The sequence below is a fragment of the Rhinoderma darwinii genome, chromosome 5 (genome assembly GCF_050947455.1).
Source record: "Rhinoderma darwinii isolate aRhiDar2 chromosome 5, aRhiDar2.hap1, whole genome shotgun sequence".
Taxonomy (NCBI): Eukaryota; Metazoa; Chordata; class Amphibia; order Anura; family Rhinodermatidae; genus Rhinoderma; species Rhinoderma darwinii.
In genome coordinates, this window is record NC_134691.1 from 106,414,176 (window position 1) to 106,437,567 (window position 23,392).

The window sequence follows — 23,392 nt, forward strand, 5'->3', positions numbered from 1 at the left end:
TTGTGGGGTAGAAAATGAAAAAAACTGCGATTCCTCCATGGGTTTTTGCGCGCCGTTTTTACGAAATTCACTGTGCAATTAAAACAACATGTTAACTTTATTCTGTGGGTCAATACGATTATGGCGATACCAAATATATATATTTTGTTCTATATTTTACTACTTTTAGTAACCTAAGTGTAAAAAAGAAAATTTATTTTGTGTCACCAAATTCCAAGAGCCATAACTTTTTTATTTTTCCGTCGATTAAGTCGTATGAGGGCTTATTTTTGCGGGATAAGCCGTAGGTTTTAATAATACTATTTTGGTGTACATGCAACGGTTTGATCACTTTTTAGTTCATTTTTTTGTGGGAGATTAGGTGACCAAAAAATAGAGATTCTGTCGCTTACAATTTTTTTTTTACGGCGTTCACCGTGCGGGTTAAATAATGATATATTGTAATAGTTCAGACTTTTACGGATGTGACGATACCAATTATGATTATTTATTTATTTTTTTACTATGCTCTAGGGGGAAAATGGGAAAAGGGTTGTTTTTTTTACTTTTAATATTTCGTATTTTTTTTTACACAAAAAAAAACTTTTTTTATTAGTCCCCCTAGGGGACTTCAACCAACGATTGTTAGATCGCTTGCACGATATACTGCAATACTAATGTATTGTAGTATATCGTGATTCTGACAGGCATCTATTAAGCCCTGCCAGAGGCAGGGCTTAATAGGTGCACAAAGATAGTGGACGTGGAGGCCTTCATTAGGCCCCCAGGAAGCCATAACAACCATCGCCCCCCCCATGATTGCGTTGCGGGGGGCGTGATGAGCTGTTAGAAAGGGTCACCCCCCTCTTTCTAATGATTTAAATGCTGTGGTCGCTATTGACCGCAGCATTTAACGAGTTAAACGAGCGGGATCGCGCTCGAGCGCGATGCCGCTTGTTACTCTGAAATGTCGGCTGTAACACACAGCCGACACCCGCATCGTATGGAGCGGGTTCACTCCGTGACCACGCTCCATACTTCCCCTACCTGACTTTGGCGTATGGATACGTCAAATGTCGGGAAGGGGTTAAAAGGAGCTTTCTCCAATCGCCACCTCTTTTGGGATGATATACTCTTTCTAAACCACAAACTTTTAATGTACTGGTATTACGTTGGTGGAATTATATGAAATGTTTAGCCGCTCTAAATGTATTGGTTCTTCAAACTACGATCTTTGTCCAAAATGGGAAGATTACGCTTTATAATGGTTAAAACTTGTCTATATTCATTACTGAAGGGAGTGTAAAACACTTTTACATTTTTAATTAGTTCTTTTTTAGGATATTTTGCTTGTTTTTCGGGATACAAATATTGTGGTCTAGACTTAGTGTTGACAATGTTTGTAGCTCGGTTTAGCTTTTGTTTAGGATAGCCTCGTGCCATTAATCTGGTGTCTATAATGTTACATTCTGTGAGGAACACATGATTATTCTTTTAGCACATACATATTCTCCTATAGGGAGGTTATCAATAACATGTCTAGGATGTGCACTGGCTGCATGTAGGACCAAATTTCCTGCTGTTGGTTTACGATAAAGGCTGCTTAAGAAGATGTTAGATTTTGAGGAATCTCAGGTTAAAGTGATATCAAGGAAGGACAAAGTCTTGGGGTTCATATTATAAGTGAAGATTAGATTATCATCATTATTGTTCACATATTTTACAAAATCATGAACAGATGTATGGGAGTCTGACTATATAATCAAAATATCATCTATGTAACGACCGTATTAATGAATGTTCTTGACATATGGATTCAGGTTGTTATAAATGTAACGTTCCTCCCACCAAGACACGTAAATATTTGCTAGGGAAGGAGAGAATTTAGCCCCCATAGAGCAGCCTAAACATTGTAGGTAAAAAACATCGTCAAATAAAAAGTAATTATGTTTCAGAATGTGACAGGTGACATCCAGAATGTATTCTTTCAAATCATCTTTATAGTTCGTATATTTGTGCAATTGGTCACTGAGAGCTGAAATGGCTCTATCGTGAGGGATCGAGGAATACAAGGCTGTGATGTCACACGTCACCCAACTGAAATTATGGAAACACTTCAAATTGTCCATTATTTTAAGAACCTCAGCACTGTCCTTAATATAGCTGGGAGATCCTTTTACAAGGGGTTCAATTGATTATCCAACCATTCTCCTAATCTTTCATTGAGTGAACCTATACTCGAGACTACAAGTCTTAGCAGTGGCGGATTAAGTAGACGATTGGCCCTGGGATGCTACCCAAACTTGGGCCCCCCTTGCGCACCGCCGCCCTGCCGCGCCGTAACTATTTTTAACACTACCTTTTTGGGCAACCATTAACAAATGGGTGTTACGGATTTCCCTTGTTACAGGGCTGTGTCCCTACATACTGACAGTATCACACTGTGCAGGAACACATCCTCCTGACAAGGGGAATTGTCTATCAGTCCTGGACTGCAGAGAGACTTTTTGTGAAATACAAGGATTTCCTATAATAAAAATGTCAGGAGAGGTGACAGATTCTCTATAAATCTAGTGACTCACATGTGATGACGTCTCAGATTCTAGTAGTTTTTTTTCCTCTTTTCTTCTCCATCCGGTCCAGAGCACATGACGATGTCTCCCAGCCATGACTGATTTCTGCAGAATTTGCCGCTCAGATGTCTTCGACTCCTCACTTTTCCAACATTTCCATACCTATATATGAAAATAAAGTTGTGCCACACACAGCCCCCTGTACATAGTGCCACACACAGCCCACTGTACTTAGTGCCACAAACAGCCCCCTGAACATAGTGCCACACACAGCCCCCTGTACATATTACACCCCCCATAGATATCGCCACACACAGCCCACTGTACATAATGTCACACACAGTCCCCTGTACATAGTGTCACACACAGCACCCTGTAGATATTACACCTCCCCATAGATAGCACCACACACATCCCCCTATACATAGTGCCAAACACAGGCCCCTGTACATAGTGCCACACACAGCCCCCTGTACATAGTGCCACACACAGCCCCTGTGGATATTACACCCCCCCCCCCAAACATAGCGCCACACACATCCCCCTGTACATAGTGCCACACACAGCCACCTGTACATAGTACCACACACAGCCCCCTGTAGAATTCACACATCCCCCCCATAGAGAGCATTACACGCAGCCCCCTATAGATACAAATGAATGTCCGCCCCAAACGGAAATCTTTAGCAAAGTTTCCATCACCATTGAGATCAATGGTGATGCAAAAGGAAGCTAAGGTTTCCATTTGCCTTTCCGTTGAGGGGTTAACCAGATGGAACCCCTCAACAGAAGGGCAGCGGTGATGTGAACAGGGCCTTAGATACAGGGCCTTAGATACAGGGCCCATGTGCATGTGTGATGCTGTTTATTGGACCCTGTATCTAAGCCTAATGTAGGCTTAGATACAGTGTCCAGCAGACAGTATTCTTATGCAGTATAAGCTGGGGCCCTGTATCTAAGCCTAACACATGGTAGTCTTTAAAGGTTGTCCAGTCCCTAAACATTGATGGCCTATCCTCAGTATAGGCCATGAATACAGTAGCTGATGGGTTGGGGTCAGACACCCGGGACCCCCGCCAATCAGCTGTTTTGAAGGGGTTGCAGCCGCTCGTACGAGTGCTGCTTCCCCTTCATTTCCCTTACTTGATCACACTGTGAATCGCTGACACGTGCGTGTCGGCGATTCAGTGTGAGCAAGTGACCGGAATGAAGGGGAAGTAGCGCTCGTACGAGCGGCTGCAACCCCTTCAAAACAGCTGATTGGCGGGGGTCCCGGGTGTATAAAATTAAACTTGCGTATCGCATAGCATCGTGACGTTATGTGCTGCACACAGCGCTGTGATGTCACAACCTCCGATGTGCTCCATGAAGAGGAGGGGTAAGTACTGTCAGTTGCTATAGTAACAGGGGCCCGTGTAGTTTATTACATAGGCCTCAGTTACTATAGTAACTTTTCATTGATGTGTGAATGTGGCTGCCGCTAGCAACGGGGCCCCCTCCGGTGCTAGCGACCCCACACCGGGCATGATGGAGGACGTTCGATCATGTGTGGTTCGGACGGCCATGGGCCCCCGGGAGCCTTGGGCCCCAGGCAGCCACCCGAACTGCCATAATGATAATCCACCACTGGGTCTTAGAGGAGGAGGAAATTTGTCCTTATGAACTTTTGGAAGGGCGTGGAAAATAGGGATGATGGGAAATTCCCTATCTAAATATTTTGTTTCTTTTTCAGTCGTCAAAACACCCTGAGTGAGACCTTCCTGTAGAATGTTATTTAATTTTACTTTGAAAATTTTAGTAAGATCTGAGTGTAACTTTTTGTAAGTGTGTGTATCATTCCATAATTCCATAATTTCCTTTCTATATAAGCCAGAATCCAAAATTACCGCGGACCCTCCCTTATTTGCACTCTTTATCACTATGTTGTTGACTTAATTGTTTTTGTGCTAAATTTTCTCCCTTGGTGAGATTTTGAACAATTTTATTTTTATTTTTAAATAGGGATTTTAGGGATTCTTCCACTGCTAGCTGAAAATCATCCATGGCACTCGATCTAGAGGACAATGTATAAAAGGAAGGATTGGACAAGAGATTATCATTGTTGGGGGAACTTAAAAGTCCACTTGAAACAGAATTTTCTGTGAGTAGTGACCGAAGGTTTTTGATGGTCATTTGTTCCTCAAAGGTGAAATTTTCAAAGTCATTAATTAATGGAGTTCTTATGAGGTTGACTTTCTGAGGAAAGGACTCTTCTCCATCCAAGAAGTGTTTTTTTTTTTAACCGTTAATAAATGTACAAATTTGTTTACATCGAATAACGTCTGGTAGAGATGAAAATTTCTTGCTTGTACATAATTGAATCCTCTTTTCAGGACTTTGAGATGATTAGTGTCCAATATATGAGCTGATAAATTAACAACAGTGTAGTCATTATTTATTTGAAAATTATTATTATCTTCTTTTATTTCTTCATTATCCTTCATGATATTGTGAGTGATAGAAGTGTTGTTTAATAAATCCTCATAAAAAAATTCTTTATCCTTGTTATTTGGAAAGATTACTTTCTTCACCTTGGATACCTGCTGTTTCTTTTGGCCATTTCTCCTAGATCTTCTGGTACGTTTCTGTACCTGCTTGGTCCTAAAAAAGAGGTAGCACATGGTCCACCCAAGTCTTGCGCCTGTGTTTTCGTTCTAGATTGTATGTGAGATATTTTTGTGCTTTCAAACAACATTTGTTCTGAATAGCTGTCAGAATCTGATACTGGGTCCGTTGAATCACACTCTGAAGAAGAGAAATTTACCCTGTTAGTGTGTTTTTTCAGTCTGTTGTCATGATTCCGCTTTTTAAGAATGGAATGTAATCCTGCGTTTTGTTTGCGTTTTTTTTCCAAGTATAGATGGTGTCCTCATTGTAATGCTTGATGTCTCTGTCACATTTCTTCCGTTTAACTCTGGTTATATCATCCTCAAGTAATGCAATGTTCTCTTTAACATTTTTGTTAAGTTCTTCATAATTTGATAAATTACTGAAGGTTGACAAACAGGTTCGAGTTTCCTTTATCACAGTTTCTACTTCTTGTAATTTACTTTTTTCATATCTGATAATTAATTTCATCAATTTAATAGAGGCATCACTTAGGATATCATTCCATTCTGAGCTAAAAATGGTATTGTAAATGGTAGTTGGTGTTTTGTGGATACGTAATCCTCTAGGGATCATGTTTTTGTCCACGTAGGACTGGAGTGTTTTGCTGTCCCACCATATCCTGATTTGTTGGCTGAGATCTTTCTCCAAGTCATGCATTAGTTTAATTAGGTTGTAATTTGTGTCATTATCCGGCACATGATGTTCAGGATGTTGTAAGTCTTTCAAGACTGTTAGGGTATGTGCACACGTAAACTGCATTTACGTCTGAAATTACGGAGCTGCTTTCAGGAGAAAACAGCTCCGTAATTGCAGACGTAATTGCTCGTCCTCTCATTTTGCGAGGCATCATTGACGGCCGTAATTTAGAGCTGTTCTTCTTTGAATGCAATGAAAAACGGCTCAAATTACATCCAAAGAAGTGTCCTGCACTTCTTTGACGATTCAGTCATTTTACGAGTCGTCGTTTGACAGCTGTCAAACGACGACGCGTAAATTACAGGTCGTCGGCACAGTACGTCAGCAAACTCATTCAAATGAATGGGCAGATGTTTGCCGATGTATTGGAGCATTAATTTCAGGCGTAAATCGAGGCATTATATGCCTCGTTTACACCTGAAAATAGGTCGTGTGAACCCAGCCTTGATATCGACATTCTCAAGGATCAGTGAACCTGTGGATATCTGAACATTTGAATCAGTCATAGTATTATATAAATCAGTCTAAATAGACCGATATGGATGTGCAATACTTAATTCAGTCTGACCATATGATTAAATATAATAATGCGGCATAGGTGGAATGAAAAGTGTATATATATTCAATGAATAGTTTTCAAAATTGAAGATAATATATTAGTACTGTGGAATGGGGAGCGTGTAACTTCCGTAAGGGTCGACTATCAAAGTTAAAAAAATATATAGGGAAGCTTTGTAGATCTTAAAATTGGATACCCATTTCCCACAAGGAATGAACTATAGAAATGATCTCATGTACATTTATTAATTACACTCAATTTAATTCATAGTAATCTAAATAATTAAGGTAAAAAATAATCTTTTGAATGTACAGACATGTAAATGAGGCACTAACAGGCACATATTACATAGAGAGTCTACAGATATCACGTATAGACAAATATATATTCTACTATAAGAACTTTTTGAAACTTCACACATGTGGACGGTTCCAATTACCACATTTAAAATGTAGTGTTTATGATGGAATACAACAAAATATATAAGTGGAAAAATAACCACATTTAAAATAAATTGTACTATTTATGATGGAAGACAATATAATATATAAGTGGAAAAATAATATATAAGCGTTAAGATGATGCAATCATTTCCTAATATAAGATAACATATACCTTGCTTGTTCTTTCAAGTAACTGCATGCTGGCCTATCTAAAGGGGAGCTGTCCTTCAGCACTATGCAGTGTTACTTCTCAGTTATTTCAAGCTGTGCTGTCCTTCAGCACCACAAATAAAATAATAAGCATAGCAGATCAGCGTCAATTGAATGTTTCGAATTTTCAAACAAAAACACATAATTGGTAAAAACCAAACATTTTATAAATTAGAATCCATTTGTTAATTATATTTGAACATATTACTAAAAGTATTTCTCATTTATAAAGAATTTTTTCCAATTAAAGGCTGTGATAGTGGGTTTTTTACTCCCCCTAGATTACGTCATAGTGTTAACACACCTGGGCATTCCGCAGAATCTTTTGAGATCTATGTATTTTCTAATCATTCAAAATAATTTTATGATTTATGTCAAAACATCTTAGTGATGCATGTCGGACTTATTGTATCTTGTACAAAGTACATAATAATGCTGTAGAATGAATATATATCGATGTTACGTAATACAACTCAAGTTATGTGTTAAACGGTTAATGTTTAAACCCTACCCACAGGATGTCCCCTGACCTAGGATATATGGTATAAATATGTGAACTCACAAGTGGAACACCAAGTTATGACTAAGGACCCTAGCAGTCTGAAACGCGTAAGCGTGGTCCCGGGATTTTTGTTTTAATCTTTCTGTTTTAAATGACCGAATAAACCATAATTTTTTATATTGAGTGCTGGATACACCATTCATTGTTCACTTTTATTGCCAAATAATTTGATGCCAACTTTCAGGACGCAGACATTTAAAACCTTAAATTATGTATATAATCTTAATCAACTCAATAAAAGAAAATATAATCCACTGTTTCTCCATTGAGTAGCTTTGTTTTACTTCATTTACTTTCTCCTCTTTTATGCTGGTAATAGAAGCACAAAATACATTTTCTAACTGTGAAATTCTTGTGGGTTTTAACAAAGAATGATGTAAACTTCATTCCCAGCTTCTAATCCCTAGCAGGTTTGGGATATAATACACTTTTCTATTTAAGATTTAGTTACCTTTCTGAAGCTCAACACATGGTAATATATATATATATATATATATATATATATATATATATATACATATATATGTGTATATATATATATATATATATATATATATATATATATATATATGTATATATATATTTATATATATATATATATATATATATATATATATATATATATATAAAGAAGTTAAAGGGTATTTTTAACATAAATTTAAAAGATGCTGCTGGCAATTATTCATATTTTGTCAAACATTTTAGGTCTCATTAAACTTATGTTTAATTATAAAATACAGTTTTAGATATAATGAAAAAAACACAATTTGTATTAATGCATTCAGCATACAGAGGAGAATGGGAGCTCTAAAATGCAGTACAAGAAAATAAAGTGGTTTATATTTTGGAACAGGAAAGTACTAAAATAATATGTGCAGCACTTTCAGGGTAGAAAGCTCAAGGGAATTGTGAGAAATTACCACTTGACAGGAAGATTGCGATTTACAAATAACGTCCCATAAGGGCGGGTTCACACATGGCGGATTTTCACTTAAATTCCGCTGCGGACACTCCGCAGCGTTAATCCGCAGCGGAGCCGTTTCTCCATTGACTTTCACTTTAATTTCGCAGTGTTCGTTTACACGATGCGTACAATTCCGCTGCGGAGCATAGGCTGCGGAGCGGAATGTGGTGTCCGCAGCATGCTCTGTCTGTTGCGGAGCAGTGGCGGACTGGTTGCGGACTCATGGCGGAATTTCTCCATTGACTTCAATGGAGATTCTAAGTTCCGCAATGAAGTCCGCAGCTGTCATGCACATGTTATGTGTGGTGCGGAGCGTATTGGTTTTTTAACATGACATTTCTTCATTCTGGCTGGACCTATGTATTTCTAGGTCTACAGCCAGACTGAGGAAGTCAATGGGGCTCCCGTAATGACGGGAGCGTTGCTAGGAGACGTCAGTAAATAGTCACTGTCCAGGGTGCTGAAAGAGTTAAGCGATCGGCAGTAACTGTTTCTGCACCCGGGACAGTGACTACCGATCCCAATATACATGTATCTGTAAAAAAACATATAAGTTCATACTTACCGAGAACTCCCTGTTTCTGTCTCCAGTCCGGCCTCCCAGGATGACGTTTCAGTGGAAGTGACGGCTGCAGCCAATCACAGGCCAAGCACAGGCTGCAGCGGTCACATGGACTGGCGCGTCATCCAGGGAGGTCGGGCTGGATGCCGAAGGAGGGACGCGTCATCAAGACAACGGGCGGTAAGTATGAATTTCTTTTACTTTCACTAGGGAAAGTGCTGTCCCTTCTCTCTATCCTGCACTGATAGGGAGAAGGGAAGCACTTTTCCTGCAGTCCGCAGCGGCCAGTCCGCATCAATTTTCTGCACATTTTGTGCAGATCCGCAGCCGTAATCCGCAACCCGGATTAGGTGCGGCATTGATGCGGACAGTTGCGGAGGAATTCCGCCATGTGTGGTCATGCCCTAACACATTCTTAGAGTAGGACAGTAACAAAATGAACACAAAATTTGACAGTGCATCCAAAGAAAGTCATGACTTACGAAAAGTCTTTGGTTTTATAGAAAGGGAGAATCATGTTTGGTAACATTGTCAGCAATATACTTTTCAAAATAAAAGAATGTATTAACCAAATAGTACCTAAGACCACTACTACTACTACTAGTAATATTAATGTTATTACTACCACCTATAATGTTCCTACAAACAACAAAATAATATCTCAATTAGGCCAATATTGCCAAATGTCTCAGTAGGCAAAAAATTCTTCCCAAACTACAAATATGCAATCAGAATAAATCCCTGTATCAACATCCCATCTCCAGAATTTAGTACTCATAACCTGTAATATTATATTTTTCAAGAAGGCATCAAGGCCCTTCTTAAACTTGTTCAAAGAATCAAGCATCACAAAATCCTTTAACAGAGAGTTTAATAGTCTCACTGCCTCACAGTAAAGAATCCCGATCTGTGATGGCGGTGAAACGTATTTTCCTCTAGACATAGAGGATGCCACCTTGTCCTTGTTACAGTTCTAGGTGTAAAAAGATCATTAGAAAGATCTCTGTACTGTCCAATTATATATTTGTACATTGTACTCAGATCGCCCCTAAGCTGTCTTTTTTCTAAAATGAATAGCCCCAAGTTTGGTACTGCAATCCACTTCTTCCCTTAATTACTGTATCTTGGTCGCCCGTCTTTGCACTCGTTTAAGCTCAGTCATGTCCTTCTTATACACAGGTGCCCAAAATTGTACACAACATGCCATGTGTGGTGTGACTAGTCATTACCGAGTCAAATGTTTTTATTTTATATTGTTCTTATAAAAGATCATGAGATTTGGAAGGTCATATCCGTATTGCTTTCTTTACATTAATTATAATCCTAGTAAATACTAGATTAATAATAATAATAGATTTCATTCTAGATTATAATTTCTTTCTTGTTTAAGTCTTTCTTCTCAATTGTCTTTAAAACAGAAGTTTTCCTTATGAATCATTATAGATCCCTTTCTCTTGAGGCGTTCTGGTCTGGAGAGATCTTATTTAGGGTACTCCATGTCTGATCAGATAGAGAAACATGAGAGAGCTCTTTATGTCGGATTTTGTACAAATCAGACAAAAATAAAATTGTGGCATCCTCCATCAGGCTCCATATTGCTTCTTGGGGAGTATATCACCATACACACAGTCCGATGAAGTCTGTACGCTGGGGCACAGAGGCTGTAAAGCTTTGTACTAAGATGCCTTACAGGCTCTGTGCACAGGGTTCTGCTTTGTGCATGAGGCTCTCCCAACTGTGACTTCTTTAATAAGTGTGGCTGGTATTTTTTCTCATTTCCATATGTTTATTTTTAAAGAAGTCATACTCCAATTACATTTCCATTTAAGATTACGCAAAACATACCAATTTTTAAATTATAATAATTAACCCCTTCCCGCTCCTGGACCTACTATTAGGTCATGGTAGCTCTATCGTTCGCGCTCCATGACCTAATAGTACGTCTCGGGAGTAACGGCCATTTCGTCCGTCCTCCCGACACATACAGGAGCTGTGACAGCTGCTGTCTCGTACAGCAGCTGCCGCATCTCCTTCAGCGGGGACCGATCGCTGTGTCCCCGCTGATTAACCCCTCAAAAGCCACGTTCAATAGAGATCGCGGCTTTTTAGGGGTTAAGCTACCATCGCCGGCCTGCTACACGATAGCGGCCGGTGATGGTTACTATGGCAACCGGACACCAAACAGTGGCGTCCGGCTATGCCATCGACGGAATCCTAGTGGGTCCTGACAAAGTCAGGAACCACTATGCTTGCTGTCAGTGAGTAGCTGACAGCTCTGATACACTGCACTACGCATGTAGTGCAGTGTATTAGAATAGTGATCAGGGCCTCCTGCCCTCAAGTCCCCTAGTGGGACAATGTAATAAAGTTAAAATGTAAAAAAAAAAAAAGATGCTTAAAAATAAGAAAATAAAAGTTTTAAAAGTAATAAAAGTAAAAATCCCCCTTTTTCCCCCTATCAGTCCTTTATTATTAATAAAAATAGATAGATAAACAAATAAACTATACATAATTGGTATTGCCGCGTCCATAACGGCCTGAACTACAAAATTATTTTGTTATTTATCCCGCACGGTAAACGCCGTAAAAGAAAATAATAATAAACCGTACCACAATCACAATTGTTTGGTCACTTCACCTCCCAAAAAATGGAATAAAAAGAGATCAAAAAGTCGCATGTACCTAAAAATGGAAATGATTGAAACTACAGTTTGTTACGCAAAAAATAAGTCCTCACACGGCTTTATTGATGGAAAAATAAAAAAGTTCTGGCTCTTAGAATAAGGTAACACAAGAAGTGAATGATTTTTTACAAAACGTATTTTATTGTGCAAACGCCATAAGACATAAAAAAACTATAAACATCTAGTATTGCCGTAATCGTATCGCCCCGCAGAATAAAGTGAATATGTCATTTATAGAGCACGGTGAACGCTGTAAAAAAAATACAATAAAAAAACAATAGTAGAATTGCTGTTTTTTAGTCACCACGCCACCTAAAAATATAATGAAAACTGATCAAAAAGCCGCATGCACCCCAAGAAAACTACAGTGGATTCCTCAAGGGGTCTAGTTTCCAAAATGGGGTCACTTTTGGGGGGTTTCCACTGTTTTGGCACCACAAGACCTCTTCAAACCGGACATGGTGCTTTATAAAAAAGAGGCCTCAAAATCCACTAGGTGCTCCTTTGCTTCGGAGGCCAGTGCTTCAGTCCATTACCGCACTAGGGCCACATGTGGGATATTTCTCTAAACTGCAGAATCTGGGCAATAAGTATTTAGTTGCGTTTCTCTGGTAAAACCTTTTGTGTTTTAGAAAAAAATGGTATAAATAGGATTTTCTGACAAAAATAAATATGTAAATTTCACCTCTACTTTGCTCTAAATTCCTGTGAAACACCTAAAGACTTCATAAACTTTCTTTATGCTGTTGTGAATACTTTGAGGGGTCTAGTTTCTAAAATGGGGTGTTTGATGGGGGTGTAATATATAGGCCCCTCAAAGCAACTTCAGAACTGAACTGGAACCTAAAAAAAATAAAAATGAGGCAATACTTTGCTTCTCCTAATGAGCATTGCCTACTCCAAGGCGACCCCAGTTTTGACCGTTTGTATAAACGGAGACCCCTATTAGACCGTTTCAGTGCCCGGTTTTCCCAAGCATACACCACCGAGACGTGTATTTCTATTGATGAGTCCTTGGTACATTTTAAAGGGAGGCTTCAATTCCGCCAGTACCTGCTGAGTAAGAGGGCAAGGTATGGCGTGAAGATGTATAAGCTGTGCGAGAGTGCATCAGGGTATACCTACAAATTTAGGATATATGAAGGGAAGGACACCAGTGCTCAGCCCCCAGAATGCCCCCCCCCCTTACTGGGAGTTAATGCAAAAATTGTGTGGGATTTGGTGCACCCACTACTGGATTGACAACAATACATGCCCACACCAGTACCCATGTACATGTACGAGGCACCAGTACAGAGACCCCCAAACCAGACTGCATCCTGGATTACAGTAGGTACATGGAAGGGGTGGACTTGTCAGATCAAGCCCTGAAGCCCTACAGCGCCATGCGGTGTGGTATAAGAAGCTGGCCGTGCACATCATAGAGATGGCATTGTACAATGTGTACGTGCTACGTCGATGTGCAGGCTAGACGGGAACTTTCCTGGAATTTCAAGAGGTGGTTATCAAGAAACAAATTTTTAGACACCAAGAAGGGGGGGCACCCAGTACTTCTGGAAGCGGGGCCACACGCATCGTACCAGGGCAACACTTTCCAGGAGAAGTTCCCCAAACTGGCAAGAAAGGAAAAAGTCAAAAGAGGTACAAAGTCTGTTATAAGAAAGGGATAAGGAAGGACACAATATATCAATGTGACACGTGCCCCGAAAAACTAAGGCTCCGTATGAAAGTGTGCTTCAAAATGTATCATCCATCCCTAAGATTTTCAATCTACCCCAGTTTTACTTACCCTGATGCACTCCACACAGCTTATCCCCCTCATCTTTTCCTTCTGAGCCCTGCCGTGTGCCCAGGCAGCTGATAACAGCCACATAGAGGGTATTGCCGTACCCGGGAGAACCCACATTACAGTTTATGGGGTGTATGTCTCCGGTAAAAATGCTCACTACACCTCTAGATGAATGCCTTAAGGGGTGTAGTTTTTAAAACGGGGTCACTTCTTGGGGGTTTCAACTGTACTGGTACCTCAGGGTCTTCTAAATACATGACTTAGCACCAGAAAATCCCCAGTAGTCCAAATAGTGGTCCTTTCCTTCTGAGCCCTCCCATGGGCCCAAACGTCAGTTTATCACCACAAATTGGGTATTGCCGCACTCAGGACATATTGGGCAACAAAATGGGGTATTTTATTTCTTGTGAAAATAAGACATTTTCAGCCAAAACTACATATTATTGTAAAAAAATGTATTTTGTTTGAATTCCCAGCCCAATTCAAATAAGTTTTGTGAAGAAACCATGGGGTCTAAATGGTCACACTACCCATCAATTAATTCCTTGAGGGGTGTAGTTTACAAAATGGGGTCATTTGTGGTTGGTTTCTTTTGATTTGATACCTCTGGGGCTCTGCAAATGAGACATGGCACCCGAAAACCAATCCAGCAAAATCTGCACTCCCAAAGAACACACAGCGCTCCTTCTTTTCTGAGGCCTCCCATGGGCTCAAACGGAAGTTTATCACCACAAATGGGGTATTGCTGCATTCAGGAGAAATTGGGCAACAAAATGGGGTATTTTGGGGTAAATGGGGTATTTTGTTCCCTGTGAAAATAAGAAATTTTTATCAAAAATTACATCTTATTGGAAAAAATTTAATGTTTTTTTATTTCACAGCCCAATTCAAATTCGTGCTGTGTAAAAACTGTGGGGTCAAAATGGTAACAACAACCATAAATTAATTCCTTGAGGGGTGTAGTTTCCGAAATGGGTCACTTTTGTGGGATTTCTACTGCTTTGGCACCTCAAACCTGGCATGTTGCCTAAAATATATTCTAATAAAAAAGAGGCCTCAAAATGAACTAGGTGCTTCTTTACTTCTGGGGCTTGTGTTTTAGTCCACGAGCACACTAGAGACACATGTGGGTCATTTCTAAAAACTGCAGAATCTGGACAATACATATTTAGTAGTGTTTCTCTGGTAAAACCTTCTGTGTTACAGAATTTTTTTTTAATACAATTGAAATTCAGCAAGAAAAATGAAATTTGCAAATTTCACCTCTACTTTGCTTTAATTTCTGTGAAATGCCTGAAGGGTTAAATAAACTTTCTAAATGCTGTTTTGAATACTTTGCAGGGTCTAGTTTTCAAAATGGGGTGTTTGATGGGGGTTTCTAATACATAGGCCCCTCAAAGCCACTTCGGAACTGAACAGGTACCTTAAAAAAAAGGCTTTTGAAATTTTCTTAAAAATATGAGAAATTGCTGTTTATGTTCTAAGCCTTGTAACATCCAAGAAAAATAAAAGAATGTTAAAAAAACAATGGCAATCTAAAGTAAACATATGGGAAATGTGAACTTGTAACTATTTTGGGTGGTATAACCGTCTGTTTTACAGATGCATTTACATTCTGAAAAATGCTATTTTTTATAAATTTTCTCTAAATTTTGCAATTTTTCACCAATAAACACTGAATATATCGTCCAAATTTTACCACTAACATAAAGCCCAATGTGTCACGAGAAAATAATCTCAGAATCGCTTGGATAGGTTTAAGCATTCCGATGTTATTACCACATAAAGTGAAATATGTCAGATTTGAAAAATGGGCTCTGAGCCTTAAGGCCAAAACAAGGCTGCGTCCTTAAGGGGTTAAAACAAATGCTTGTGTGTCGAGATATAACTGTTACATATAAGAAAAAAAGGATTGGTTTTTAACCGTACCTAATAGAAATTCCCAAATAAATGCAATAATTTATTGCATGGTGCTGTTTCCGGAAAAGGCAATATATAAAACAAAAAAGAAAAAAAGGGAAAAATTCCAGAAACATCAAAGGCACTCTTGGGATTATAAGAATTATAGAAAAATATTTTATTGAGTTTCTAAGTAAATTTCAGAATATAAATATATAGAAAGGGAAAGGGGGAAATGGACACAAAATGTAAAAAATCTCCTGGCCAGGAAACCACATGAAATGAATTGTTGCATTCCTCCCATACATAGATTCTATATCATACAAAATGAATTACATACAAATATCCCCTTTACAGAGTGAATTGCATATAATTTGGCAAAACTTTTAAGAAAACAAGTTTGGAACCCGCTGGGCTCCGTTCACTCTTGCGGTTTCTGCATATTTTTTTATTTCAATCTCAAGCTGGCACAAACTCTTATTCAAAAGGATTGGCAATGAGAATAAAAAACTGATTTTCTATTATATGATAGTTGTCATCCAAAAGGTGCAGGCAGGATTAAAGAAAGATAAAATTGCGGTGTGCTATTTGCTCCTCTTTTGAGATTGGATCTTATTTTAGGAATTAGGGGTAGTCTATTTATAGACCTTTTAAGGTCAAAATTAATCCCCTTCAATCCCTAGATATACTTCCAAAGAGCATTTCCAAGTTGTTCATACAACGACTCCAATACAATTGGTATATGGTTTTACCTCCAATCATCCGGAAACAGCCCGGAAGTCACACAGAGAGGCACAGTACTCAAAGGGAGGCATCGACCATCACAACGGTAAATTCAAAATTGTATAGCACCATGTGCTTTCTTGCTTTCAATTCAGCGACGATTTGAGTAGCAGAGGTCTTTACTTTCAGGTGCACAGAGTTGGCCAGTAAAGCACACAGGACGGCACAAGATCCAGAAGAGAAAGACACACACCGCCAGGAAGGTAAGTTCAAAGTTGCATGATGTTTTTTTCCATGTGGTATATTCGACACAGTGAAAAACAAAAAGAAAAAAGAAAAGAAAAATATTCCAGAAATATGACTAGGCACTCTTGGGTTAATAGAAAATTATCAAAAGTATTTTATTTTGAACTCCAGATATAATCGGAAGTATAAATATACATATACACAAATTTTAAAAGAAAATCTCCTGGCCAGGAAAACCATACAATTAGAACTTCTGTACATAGATCAAGTTCCCTAGGATAAATAACAGTCACAATGTATATATATTATTTCAAAAGAACTTCAGTAAAACCGCTGGGTTGTATTCACACTTGCGGTTTTTGACAATATATATTTTTTATCCTTGGAATGGCCAGAGTTCCCATTTCATGTGGTTGGAAATAATTTTTGGAAAAGAATCTTGTTATAAAGTTTGGTACTCATCACAAGAGGATGACCCTCGTATATTGGGGAACCAGATTTTGCAGCAGTTTTTTTTCCCCTCCATTTCAATAAAGAGATCCTTGATTTTTGTAAGGATCTATAGTGGTAAGCAGTCTATTCATAGACCCATAAGTCAATATATAGCCTTCCAGATTTTATATTCGGCAAGCCCAATTTTTATTCCTTTATATAGGTTTTACCTCCAAACATTCAGCAAGCCCCAGGGAACCCTGCGGGGAGGCAGCCAGTCAGGCAGGTAGAGTAGAGGGCCTTCAACAGGTAAGTACCGACATGTATGGCCATATATTTCCTTTAAAGCCTCCAAAACTTCCACCGTCACCTCAAATAAAGCTTTTCTTTCCAGTGTGCCTAGGCATTCCACATCGTATTTATATAAGTATATTCGACACAGCCAGGGATTGCAAGGGATGGTTCGACGTCACTACATGCCAAGCTTCATTAATCAGCTGACGCGTTTCATCCCTGATCGGGATTCCTCAGAGCTATTTGGCAAATACAATGAAGTACGATGTATTTATAGTGTCTGCCTTAATAGAAACCAATCTATTAATTCTTTAACTCTAAAGTCAAAAATGCAATACCGAGTATTAAATTCCATATGTATTTCTCTCAGGTTATACAAAGATTGTCATTATTCTCCCCAAAATGTAATGCACATACGAAAATACCACATGGAAAAAAAACATCATGCAACTTTGAACTTACCTTCCTGGCGGTGTGTGTCCTTCTCTTCTGGATCTTGTGCCATCCTGTGTGCTTTACTGGCCGACTCTGTGTACCTGAAAGTAAAGATGTTTCCGGATGATTGGAGGTAAAACCATATACCAATTGTATTGGAGTCGTTGTATGAACAACTTGGAAATGCTCTTTGGAGGAATATCTAGGGATTGAAGGGGATTAACTTTGACCTTAAATGGTCTAGAAATAGACTACCCCTAATGCCTAAAATAAGATCCAGTCTCAAAAGAGGAGCAAATAGCACACCGCAAATTTTATCTTTCTTTAATCCTGCCTGCTCCTTTTGGATGAGAAGCATCATATAATAGAAAATCTGTTTTTTATTCTCATTGCCAATACTTTTGAATGAGAGTTTGTGCCAGTTTGAGATTGAAATAAAAAAATATGCAAAAACCGCAAGTGTGAACGGAGTCTAGCGGTTTCCAAACTTATTTTCTTAAAAGTTTTGCCAAATTATATGCAATTTACTCTGTACAGGGGAGATATGTATGTAATTCATTTTGTATGATACAGAATCTATGTATGGGAGGAATGCAACAATTAATTTCATGTGGTTTCCTAGCCAGGAGATTTTTTACATTTTGTGTCCATTTCCCCCTTTCCCTTTCTATATATTTATATTCTGAAATTTACTTAGAAACTCAATAAAATATGTTTCTATAATTCTTATAATCCCAAGAGTGCCTTTGATGTTTATGGAATTTTTCCCTTTTTTTTCTTTTTTGTTTTATATATATGTTACATACTCTTTGTGGTGCCCCATTGTGTCTTTTTGATTCTTTTCTCTGAACATCCACCTAATGTGTATAGTGCTGGGTGTGGGGGGGTCATACATGTAGCTCAGTGTCATCAGCCAGATACTTTTGCGCTCCGGTGTCAGAGAGATACCTGCTATTGTGAAAGACAGCAAGCACACTTGAAGCATTCTCTTCTCAATGGCACTAAACAAAATAGGTGGACATTCTGAGAGGGATTAAAAAAGACACCAGGGGGCACCATAAGAAGTGTGCGAAAACATCTACACAGGAGCATTTAAAAAAAAATTCAGTTGTTATTTTGCGTGATCTAACAAAGAACTCTATTATTTAATTTTAGGGAAAACACTATATTTGTTTAACCCCTTACCGACATTTGACGTATCCATACGCCACAGTCGGGTAGGGGAAGTGAACCCGCTCCATACGATGCGGGTGTCGGCTGTTTGTTACAGCCAACACTTCAGAGTAACGAGCAGGATTGCGCTCGAGCTTAATCCCGCTAGTTTAACTCGTTAAATGCTGTGGTCAATAGCGACCGCAACATTTAAATAGTTAGACAGAGGGGGGCGACCCCCTCTAACAGCTCATCGTGCCCCCGCGCAACACAATCGGGGGGGGGGGCAATGGTTGCTATGGCTGCCTGGGGGCCTAATGAAGGCCCCCAGGTCTGACATCTTTGTGCCCCTATTAAGCCCAGGGCTTAAAAGATGCTTGTCAGAATCACGATATACTGCAATACATTAGTTGATTGAAGTCCCCTAGGGGGACTAATAAAAAATGAGTTAAATAAAGTTTATTTTTGTGTAAAAAAAATTTGAAAAAAATTAAAAGTTCAAAAAACCCCCCTTTTCCCATTTTCCCCCTAGAGCATAGTAAAAAAATAAAAAAATGAATTGGTATCGTCAAAGTCTGAACTATTACAATATATCATTATTTAACCCGCACGTTGAACGCTGTAAAAAAAAAATTGTAAACGCCAGAATCTCTATTTTTTGGTCACCTAATCTCCCACAAAAAGTGAACTAAAAAGTGATAAAACTGTCGCAAGTACACCAAAATGGTATTATTAAAATCTACAGCTTATGCCGCAAAAAATAAGCTCTCATACCACTTAAATAAAATAGTTATGGCTCTCGGAATTTGGCGACACAAAATAAATTTTTGTTTTTTACACTTAGGTTTTTACATGTAAAAGTAGTAAAATATAGAAAACACTATATATACTTGGTATCACCGTAATCGTATTGACCCACAGAATAAAATGAATATGTTATTTTAATTTCACAGTGAATTCCGTAAAAACGGCGCGCAGAAAAACATGGAGAAATCACAGTTTTTTTCATTTTCTACCCCACAAATAATTTTTTTCCTGTTTCCTAGTACATTATATGGCAAAATAAATGGTGCTTCGAAAAACTACAACTCGTCCCGCAAAAATCAAGCCCTCATAGTGCTATATCGACGGAAAAATAAAGACGTTATGGCTTTTGGAAGGTGGGGAGGGAAAAACTAAAATAAAAATCTGAAAAAGGGCTGCGGAGGGAAGGGGTTAATGTTGGTTTACGACCATATTGGATAAGGTGATAACACCCTCATTGATCTTTACACTTACAGTATAGACCATCAACAGTTGATCCTGTGTCCTGAAGAGAAAATAATTATAGCTTTATCTTACATATTAATAATAATTATCATCATCATCATCATCTTAATAATAGTTAAAAACTAGAAGGCTTCCCAGATGTTCATTTACAGTTTCTAAATTTCCTACTGGTTCACTAATTCAGTTGGGGTTAAAATACTTAAGCTTGCTACTCCTTACCTGTTACTGCAGGGTTGTGTATTTAGTAACATTCCCCTACAATACACTGCAGCAGAGCCATCAGTAATAGCAGGAATTACCACATCTTTCTAAGAGAACACCTATGTGTAGTTAACTTGCTTTGACTTTATTGAATGTTATTTTTTTTTGTATTGAATCAATGTATTATGTCATTTTTTTATATTCCCAGTGAGATATCTCATGGTAAAAGAAGTATAAATGTTGGCTTAAACTTTATTTTAAAGAAAATGTTTTCAGAAATTCCCAAACTCTGAAACAAATGGCTATAGAGAAAGATTTTAAGAAAGTACACGGCGCACATGGTGCATCATCCCAAGGTGATTGAAGTGTAACGTTAAATATAGAACGGTGCTCACCTGATAGCGTTGCGCTGGGAGCTCAACGTCCTTGTTGGTATGAGAGTCAGGGGGGTCTGCAGCCTGGGATTTTTCCGGTGACCTGTAGGGTTCCGTTGGCACAAATTGTAGATATTCGATAAGAAAGAGGAAATCCCACTGGGCGGCGCTGATCCTCCTAAAAACGGAGAGAAATATCCAACAGGCTCCTTTGGTATAGAGCTGCTGGTATAGATTTCAATAAAATCCTGGACTGCTACAGTTAAGATCTTTTAACTATTTATTTTGTTTTTTGGGAAATAAAATACATTGGAAGGAATGCTACGCATTTCAAGACCTGAACGGTCTCTTCATCAGGCTAGGAAAAAACACAATGACTTAAAGAGGCTCTGTCACCAGATTATCAAATCCCTATCTCCTATTGAATGTGATGGGCGCTGCAATGTGCAAAGTTTTTTTTTTTTTTTTTTTTTTAAACGATAATTTTTGCCCAAGTTATGAGCAATTTTATATTTATGCAAATGAGCTTTTCAATGGACAACTGGGCGTGTTTTCTCGTATTTCCAACTGGGCGTGTATTGTGTTTTTACCAACTGGGCATGTTTACTTGTTTTACAAACTGGTGCGTTGTGAATAGAAGTGTACGACGCTGACAAATCAGCATCATACACTTCTCATCATTCCCACCCAGCTTCTTTCACTGCAGAAATACAGCGTGATGTCACCCACAGGTCCTTCAACCTTGTCGTCGGACAAAGAAGATACATCGGCTCCAGGCATCCAAAAGGTTAATATGCTCGCCTCTAGGGAGTTTACTATGCTTACCTGCACATACCCTGCACTGTACTCTCTGATGCCTGGTGCTGATGTGTCTTCTCTCTTCCGACGCCAAGGTTGAAGGACCTGTGGGTGATGTCATCATTCCCAGCCAGCTTCTTTCACTGCAGACACAGCGTGACGTCCCCCACAGGTCCTTCAACCTTGGCGTTGGAACAGAGAAGACACATCCACTCCAGGCATCAGAGTACAGTTGAATTTGAAGCAGCGTCACCATATGCGGGTAAGCATAGCAAACTCCCTAGAGACGAGCATATTAACCTTTTGGACGCCTGGAGCTGATGTATCTTCTTTGTCCGGCGACAAGGTTGAAGGATCTGTGGGTGACATCACGCTGTATTTCTGCAGTGAAAGAAGCTGGGTGGGAACGATGAGAAGTGTATGATGCTGATTTGTCAGCGTCATACACTTCTATTCACAACGCCCAGTTGGTAAAACAGGTAAACACGCCCAGATGGTAAAAACACAATACACGCCCAGTTGGAAATACGAGAAAACACGCCCAGTTGTCCATTGAAAAGCTCATTTGCATAAATATAAAATTGCTCATAACTTGGGCAAAAATTATCGTTTTTAAAAAAAACACGTTACTGTTATCTACATTACAGCACCCATCACATGCAATAGGAGATAGGGATTTGATAATCTGGTGAAGGAGCCTCTTTAATCTAGTTTAGCTACTGTGACCAGCTCCTGCGGTAGACTATTCCATAGATTCACAGTTCTCACAGTACAGAATGCTTGTCGTCTCTGCAGGTTGAACCTTTTTTTCTCCAGGCGGAGGAAGTGACCACGATTTCACCATATTTTTTGTATGTGCCATTCATATATTTATATAAGTTAATCATGTTCTCCTTAGTCATCTCTTTTCAAGGCTTAATAGGTTTAGTTCTTTTAATCTTCGATTCTTAGATAACTTAGATTCTCCATGTCCCTTATTAGCTTTGTTGTTCTTCTTTGTATTTTTCCAATTCCAGGGCATCCTTCCTATGAACTGGAGCCCAGAACTGAACTGCATATTCTAGATGAGGCCTCACTAATGCTTTGTAAAGTGGTAATATTATATCCCTGTCCCAAGAGTCCATTCCTCTTTTAATACACGACAATATCTTGCTGGCCTTTGAAGCAGCTGATTGACATTGAATGCTGTTATTTAGTTTATGATCTACAAGTACACCCAGATCCTGCTCAACAAGTGACTCCCCCAGTATAGCTCCCCCTAGGACAAATGATGCATGCAGATTGTTGGTACCCAGATGCATAACTTTACATTTCGCTACATTAAACTTCATCTGCCAAGTGGATGCTCAAACACTTAGCGTGTTCAAATCAGCTTGCAATTTAAGAACATCTTCCATAGACTAAACAATACTTCATAGCTTGGTGTTATCTGCAAAAATAGAAATAGTGCTATTAATCCCATCCTATATATCATTAATAACTAAGTTGAATAATAGTGGTCCCAGCACAGAACCCTGGGGTACACCACTTTATAACCGACAACCATTCAGAGTAGGAATCATTGAACACAACTCTCTGGATACGGTCCTTGAGCCAATACTCAATCGAATTACAAATGATACTTTCTAAACCTATAGTCCTTAACCCCTTCCCGCTTTTGGGCGTGACTGTATGTCCAAATTCAAAGTGAGTTCCCGCACATGGGCGTACAGTCACGCCCTGTAGATAAAGCGAGCACAGGAGCTGTGCGCGCTTTATCCTTAGCGTCTGTCAGCTGTCATACACAGCTGACATCCCGCTGTAATGGCAGTTACCGCCGATCGCAGACATTTAACCCCTTAAATGCGGCTGTCAATGGCGTCCGCCGCATTGAAGTGGTTGAAGGGTGGGAGCTCCCTC